The following is a 7190-nucleotide window of genomic DNA, read 5'->3' on the forward strand; positions in this document are numbered from 1 at the left end:
TCTGTTCCTTGCCTGGATTCCCCACCTTGATAAATAGGTCACATAACCAACTATCTTGGTAAATAACAATACATCATCTCGCCTCTATCCATCTCTGCATATACCCCATCTCTTCAGCAGTCCACATTGATAAGTGGCTCACTGAGGTGCTTACAAACACGACAGCAAATTCTTTGACATTCTCCTCTTAAAGAGGTGGAGTGTAATCCCCTTCTCCTTGAACATGGACTGGCTTAATGACTGATAGAATGCAGCACAAGTGTTCAGTAACACTGCCCCACCCCCTCTCCCTCTCTTACCTTGGAATGCTTGCTCTTCACAAGCAGTCACCATGTTGTGAGTCTCCAGCCGCAGAAGAGGACATGTGGAAGTGTTACAGCCAGCCAGCTACCACCAGTGGGTGAGGAAGTTTTCCAGTGATTTCCACCCCAGCTACCATCAGTTGCACTTGCATGATCCAAAAGAGAACAGTGGGCAGTAACAGTAATAGATGTCAGTGGATGCTTTCACAGCCCTGAATTTGCTGGGATTTGAGCTGCACAAGATAGATGGGTTTTGGTACTGGAACACAGTTTCTGCTGATACATATCCTAAAGCATGTGGCCTGGGCTTTGGGACTCGGCAGTGGGTGAGAACTGGCAGGACCCTGCTGAGACTAATAATGAGGATGTAGAGGAAAGTGTTTTTGACAGCTAGAGGAAAGGAGACCCTTGTGATGGAATGGTGAGAAACTTAGCAACATTGTCACCGGGCAATGGAAAAGGAAATGGAAACTAAGAAATGCAGCAAATGAATGAGAGTTGCCTAGAGGATAGCCAGGCTCCTGCCTGGCTTCTTCTGGCTGTCTAAAAGTACAGAGGAAAGAACTGAGATTAACAGGGAAATTGTAAGTATAAAGAAATCTACTTACAAAGTTAAATCTATATCCGCTACATGAACCAGCAATTCACTCCTGGGACAGAATGAAGAAAGGAAGAGAGGAAAACTTCTGTTCCTACAAAATGCTCTCTGGGAATGTTTGGAGAATCTCTTTTCCTCATTGTCAAAGCTTGGCTACAACTCATATGCCCATCAGCTAGTGACCACGCCATGGCCCACCACACCAGGGTCACCGCGAATCTCAGAGACCTATTGCTTAGTGAAAGAAGACAGTCTAAAGAGGCTACATACTGTGATAGTCTACTTACAGGACACCCAACAAAAGGCAACATCAGGTGATGGAGAACCGATCCGTGGCTGGGAAGAGGAAGGAGTTTTTGGTCAAGCATGTGCCTGAGGGAGACAGGAGAGAGGAGGAGAGCAGCCTGGGAAGATCGAAGGGGGAGGCTGGTTACTTCTAGCCCAAGGGTGTGGGGCTATCTTGAGTGAGGTCTCAATACACAGCCTCCCCCAGTGAGGGGTAAACTCGGAGATACCAGCACACAAAGGCTGGCAGCCAAGAGCCTTTGGGTGAGGCTCAAGCCTGCTTGCATCTCTCGTTTGGTTCACTGTGTTCAGACCCCCAAGGCTCCTATTGGCAGATGTACCTGGAGAGAAAGGCCAGTGGGAGAATGTGGCCTTGGGCAGTTCAAAGGCAAAAATATAACTAACTAGGTGGCATCCACTCCCTCCTCCTTCACCTTTTATAGCTCCCCCTCTCCTGGATGCAGTTAGTGCTTCTGCAGGTCTGAGTGGCCTGCTTGACCAAATGATCCAGAACCCGTGGAGCCACTGTGACGTGGAAATGGGTTAACACTCCATCTATTGCCCAATAGGGAATCTCTGATGACACTTTGGGTCCCAGGGATCAATGTTGACATGGAGACTGAATCCAAATAATCTAAAGTTATTTGGATTTTCCTCTTTCTTCTGTATACAATTACTTGAAAAAATGTTAATAGCTGGGTTATTTTTTGCAAAAAAGATTTATACAGATCCTGCTCAGTCTGAGCTCTGAATATCATGCCTCATTTACAGTGACAGATCACACAGGATCCCCGTGGAACATCACATGAGATCCTGGCCCGCATGGTGGCTCCTTTGCTTGCTGGCCGGAGGAACCTAGAGTGACTGAAGCTGTGATGCTTTATATTTTGTGTGACTCTTACTATGTCCCTGCTGAAAGCCCTTCCTCTCCTTTCTGAGATCCACAGCCCGAAGTTCTGAGGATGGTAACACAAATCTCTCTGGATTCCTTGTCTCAAATATCCACTCTTGCTCTGCCTGATGCCCAGAACCAACCAGTTTAACTTTGCTGCAGCCTTGTCTCCTTTTGCACTTCTCACTCATCACCGCGTGCATGACACGGTTCTCCAGTGCTCCACAGAAGCCCTGTACTCCAGGTGACTGTTTCCTAAGTGCCCCACCCCTCAGGTGTCACCGAATGAGGCCACATGGGGCTACCTGTCACTTACTTGTACAATTTATTTGCTTAATTTGCTTGGAGCTGATCCTGGCAAGACCACTTCCATTGTGTACCTTAAGATTTAGTGACTCCAACAGCACCCAGCTCTGATGAGCCATTTCAGCCACATCGTCACTTGATAGCCCAAGGTCAGATGCTGAGTTCCTGCCAGAGCACAGTACCATGCTCAGAACTCTTTTGTGAATATGTGGCATGGCCTTGCTCAAGAATCCCAGGAATTTGTACTGTAACATCTCCTTCAGAACCTTCCTGAAACTCCTTTTGAAACCTCTCTTGCCATGGTATTTGCCATGGGCTCTGTCAGGTCCTCGTGACAGGTTTAGGGCTGCTCATGCCACCACTACCACCTGCTAAGATGCCTCTTTTGCTCAGCATGCTATGTGGCCCTCCAAAATGGCTCATGGTAGTATTCCTAAGTATAGAAAATGCTGCCTCCAAACTCCAAGGGACCCTCTCTGCAGTGTGTGCTTTCTTAGGGATAAGAGGTACAAGGCAAAATTATTTATCCTTTACTTTGGAACACCCACCATAGGATCGCTGGACTCCTGGAAATTTGGTTCAATTGTCTTTATATTATTGGTTTTGAAATTTCTTAATATATTCAAGATATAATTCATTACCAGATACATAAGTTGTAAATACCTTTTCCTTTTCTATGTGTTGTTTTCACTTCCTTAGTGGTGTCCTTTTAGATTTAAAATTTTAAATTTTTCATTAAGTCCAATTTGTCTGTTTTTTCTTTGTTTGCTCGTCATTTCATACCTAAGAAAGCATTGCCAGATCTGAGGTCATGAGGCTTCACCCCTGTGTTTTGTAGTTTTATAAATAATAAGTTTTGTACTTTTAGCTCTTATTCTGATCGATTTTTTTAAAGATTTATTTTTTATTTATTTATGCATACAAGAGCTGGGGTATCAGTCAGAGTGTGGGGGGTGGGGGGAGGGATGAAAGGATTCACCAGAGACAGAGTGGGGAGCAGAACAGGTGGACTGACTAAAATACACTGCTGAGGTGAGCAGCGGGTGAGACAGGAGAGGTCTGCTTCACCAAATGAGTAACCTCCCTGGCCAGGGATTGAACTCTGCTGCAGTGACTGCTGATAGCTTCATCATGCTGAGACTAAACCCCTTGCACCACCAGAGAGGCCCTATATTGATGAATTTTCAATTAATTTTTTGTGTATGGTGTGAGGGAAGGATCCTAGTTCATCCTTTCATATGTGGCTATCTAATTGTTCCAATACTGTATGTGAAAAAGAGTATTCTTTCCCCAATTGAATTGGGTTTTTTTCACCATTCTTGAAAGTCAATGACCCTAAGTATAAAGATTTATTCTTGGATTCTAAATTCTGCTCCATTGGTCTATGTGTGTTTCCTGATGGTGGTATCACAAATCAGGAAGATGGAAAGCTCCAACTTGTTCTTTATCAACATTGGTTGGGCTATTTGGTTACCTTGAATTTCCATGTGAATTTTAGGGCCAGTGTATCCATTTCTGCAAAAGCTGGAATTTTGATAAGCACTGCATTGAATGTGCAGATTAATTTGGGTAGATTGCCATCTTAACATTCACTCTTCTAATCCATGAGTTTGGAATGAATTCCTTCCATTAAATCTTTAATTTATTTCAATGTTTTGTAGCTTTGAATGTGTAAGTTTTTCACTTTAGTTGTATTTTTTTATGTTAAATGTTCTTTTTTGATGCTATTCTAAGTGAAGTGGTTGTTATTTTCAGTTTTGGGATGTTCACTGCAAGTATTTTTAAAAAAGATTTATTTATTTATGCATACAAGAACTGGGGTATAGGCCAGAAGTGTGGGGGGTGAGAGGTTCACCAGAAACAGAGTGGGGAGCAGAACAGGCAGACTGACTGAAATACACTGCTGAGGGGAGCAGCAGGTGAGACAGGAGAGGTCTGCTGCATCATCTGCGTACCTCCCTGGTGGGGGATCGAACTCTTGCTGCAGTGGCTGTGGATAGCTTCATAGGCTGCGTCTTAACCCCTTGCGCCACCAGGCAGGCCCTACAAGTGTGTTTTTGTACATTGCTTTTGTATCTTTCAGCTTGTTTGGACTTGTTTATTAATTCTAATAGTTTTCAGTGTATTCTACAGGATTTTCTATATACAAGATAATGTCATTTCTGAACAGAGATCGTCACAACTTCCTTTACAATACTGATGCACTCTATTTCTTTTTCATATCCCTGGTTAGAATCTCCAATAAATACAATGCTGAAAAGAAGTGGCAAAAGTGGATGTTGTCATATTCCTGATCTTCAAAGGAAAGGACTTGTCTTTATCGCTGAGTATGATGTTAGCAGAGGATATTTCACAGATACCCTCTATCAGGTTGGGGATGTTCCTTTCCATTTCAAGTTTGAGTTGTCACAAAGGAGTGTTTTATGATCCATCCAGTTTTTTTTTCCCAGAAACCAGACTAAAAATTAAATGGCAATTTGCTCAATGGGCCACCCTGGTGGCACAGGTGTTAAAGTCTCAGCACTATCAAGCTATCGCCAGCCACTGCAGCCTAAGTTGAAGTCTCACCAGGGAGCTACCCATATGGTACAGCAGACCTCTGCTGACTCGCCTGCTGCTCCCTCAGCAGTGTATTTCAGTCAGCCCCCCTGTTCTGCTCCCCATTCTGTCTCTGGTGAATCCTCTCACCCCCCTAGAACTGGGCCTAGAAGCCAGTTCTTATATGTGTAAATAAATAAAATAAAATCTCTAAAAGAAAAAAATTGGGATTTGTTTGAGTCCACCACCTTACATCCTATAAGTTTTTAACCATGATAATCGCCAGTTCTCCTAGGAGGCAGCATTGCTTTTATCTTCATAGGGCACAGCTCGGGAATGCTCCCTTATGAAACGGGGCTTACTCTAATGTCAGAAGCCACTATGGAAGTTCTGCCAAACACTAAATTGTCTATTCCAGTTATGGGCTTAGAAACTGAATAACAAACCAAAGGGAGGGTTAGGAACCCGTGGAGCCACTGTGAAGTGGAAATGGGTTAACACTCCATCTATTGCACAATAGGGAATCTCTGATGACAATTTGGGTCCCAGGGATCAATGTTGACATGGAGAATGAATCCAAATAATCTAAAGTTATTTGGATTTTTCTCTTTCTTCTGTATACAATTACCTGAAAAATGTTAATAGCTGGGTTATTTTTTGCAAAAAAGATTTATACAAAACTCCAAAAGAGTTAAAGATATCACTATAAATGCTTTCTTTTTAAAATTTTTATTTATTTATTTATTTTTAAACAATATTCGCTTCTCCCCACCCTCTCAGATTGAGTCCCCATAGAATTTCCTTCTCCAAGGTACCCGTACAGCATCACCACAGTCCCCTGTGCTCCTCCCTCTCTCCTTCTGATTTTTGCTTTGCTGTGTTTTGTACTGTTATTTTTTTTTCTACACTGATGTCTTATTTGGTTCCTCTATATTACTGTTATAAGTGAAACCATCCAATATGTTTTTTTTTCCTTCTGGCTTATTTCCCTGAGCATAATTCCTTCTAGCTCCATCCATGTTGCTGTGAATGGCATGAGCTTATCTTTTTTGATTGCTGAATAATATTCCATTGTGTATATATGCCACATCTTCTTGATCCGGTCATCTATTTTTAGGCATTTGGGTTGTTTTCAGGTTTTATCTACTGTAAATAGTGCTGCAATAAACATAGGTGCACAGGTGTTCTTGTGAATCAATGTTTTTGTGTCCTTTGGGTAGATCCCTAGGAGTGGAATTGCCGGGTCATATGGTAGCTCCATTTATAGTAGACTGAGGAACCTCCACACAGCTTTCCACAGTGGTTGGACCAGTTTGCACTCCCACCAGCAATGTAGGAGAGTTCCTTTTCACCACATCCTCACCATTAAATTTTTTTTTTTTTATAGAGGCATGCTTTATTTATTTGTTTGCTGGTTTGTTTGTTTGTTTTGTTTATACATGCACTGGGTACAGTCAGAAGCGCGGGAGGGCGAGAGAATTCACCAGAGCCAGAGCGGGGAGCAGAGCAGGCAGAAGGACCGAAGCACACTGCTGAGGGGAGCAGCGGGCGGCAGGAGAGGTCTGCGCGCCATGTGGGACCCTCCTCTGGTGGCCGGGGAGCAGCCGGGGATCGAACAGGCGCCGCAGAGGCCGCGCGCAGCCTCGCAACCCAGCGCTCAACTGCTGCGCCACCGGGGAGGCCCTCACCATTAAATTTTTAATGTGGTAAAATACACATGTTATAGAGTTTACATTTTAACCATTTTAAGTGCACAATTCAGTGACGTTAAGTGCATTCACAGTGTTGTATAACCAACATCACTCTCTTATCCATAACTTTTGCATCATCTCAAAGAAAAACTCTATACTCCCTTTTTCCTCTTACCCTCAGCACCTGACAACCTGAGGTGATGTCTAAATTCCATTGTATGTTCACACCACATTGTTTAATCCATTCATCTGTTGGTGGACATTTGGTTGTTTCCTCTTTCTGACATATTGTGAATAATGCTGCTGTGAATGTGGATGTGAAAATAATTCCCTATTTTCAATTCTTTGACATATAGACCCAGGAGAGGAATTGCTGGATTATACAGTAATTCCAGGTTTAACTTTTTGAGGAACTGTCAAGCCGTTATCTATAATGGCAGTGTATCGTGTTACGTTCCCACCAGCAATGCACAAAAGTTTCAATTTTTCCACTTCTTCACCAACATTTGTGATTTTCTTTTCTTTTTTTTATTTACAGTCATCCTAGTGGATATGAAGTGGGTATATAATGGTTTTGA

Source organism: Talpa occidentalis, unplaced genomic scaffold (genome assembly GCF_014898055.3).
Source record: "Talpa occidentalis isolate TD23 unplaced genomic scaffold, MPIMG_talOcc4v2.1 talOcc4.8, whole genome shotgun sequence".
NCBI classification, from domain to species: domain Eukaryota; kingdom Metazoa; phylum Chordata; class Mammalia; order Eulipotyphla; family Talpidae; genus Talpa; species Talpa occidentalis.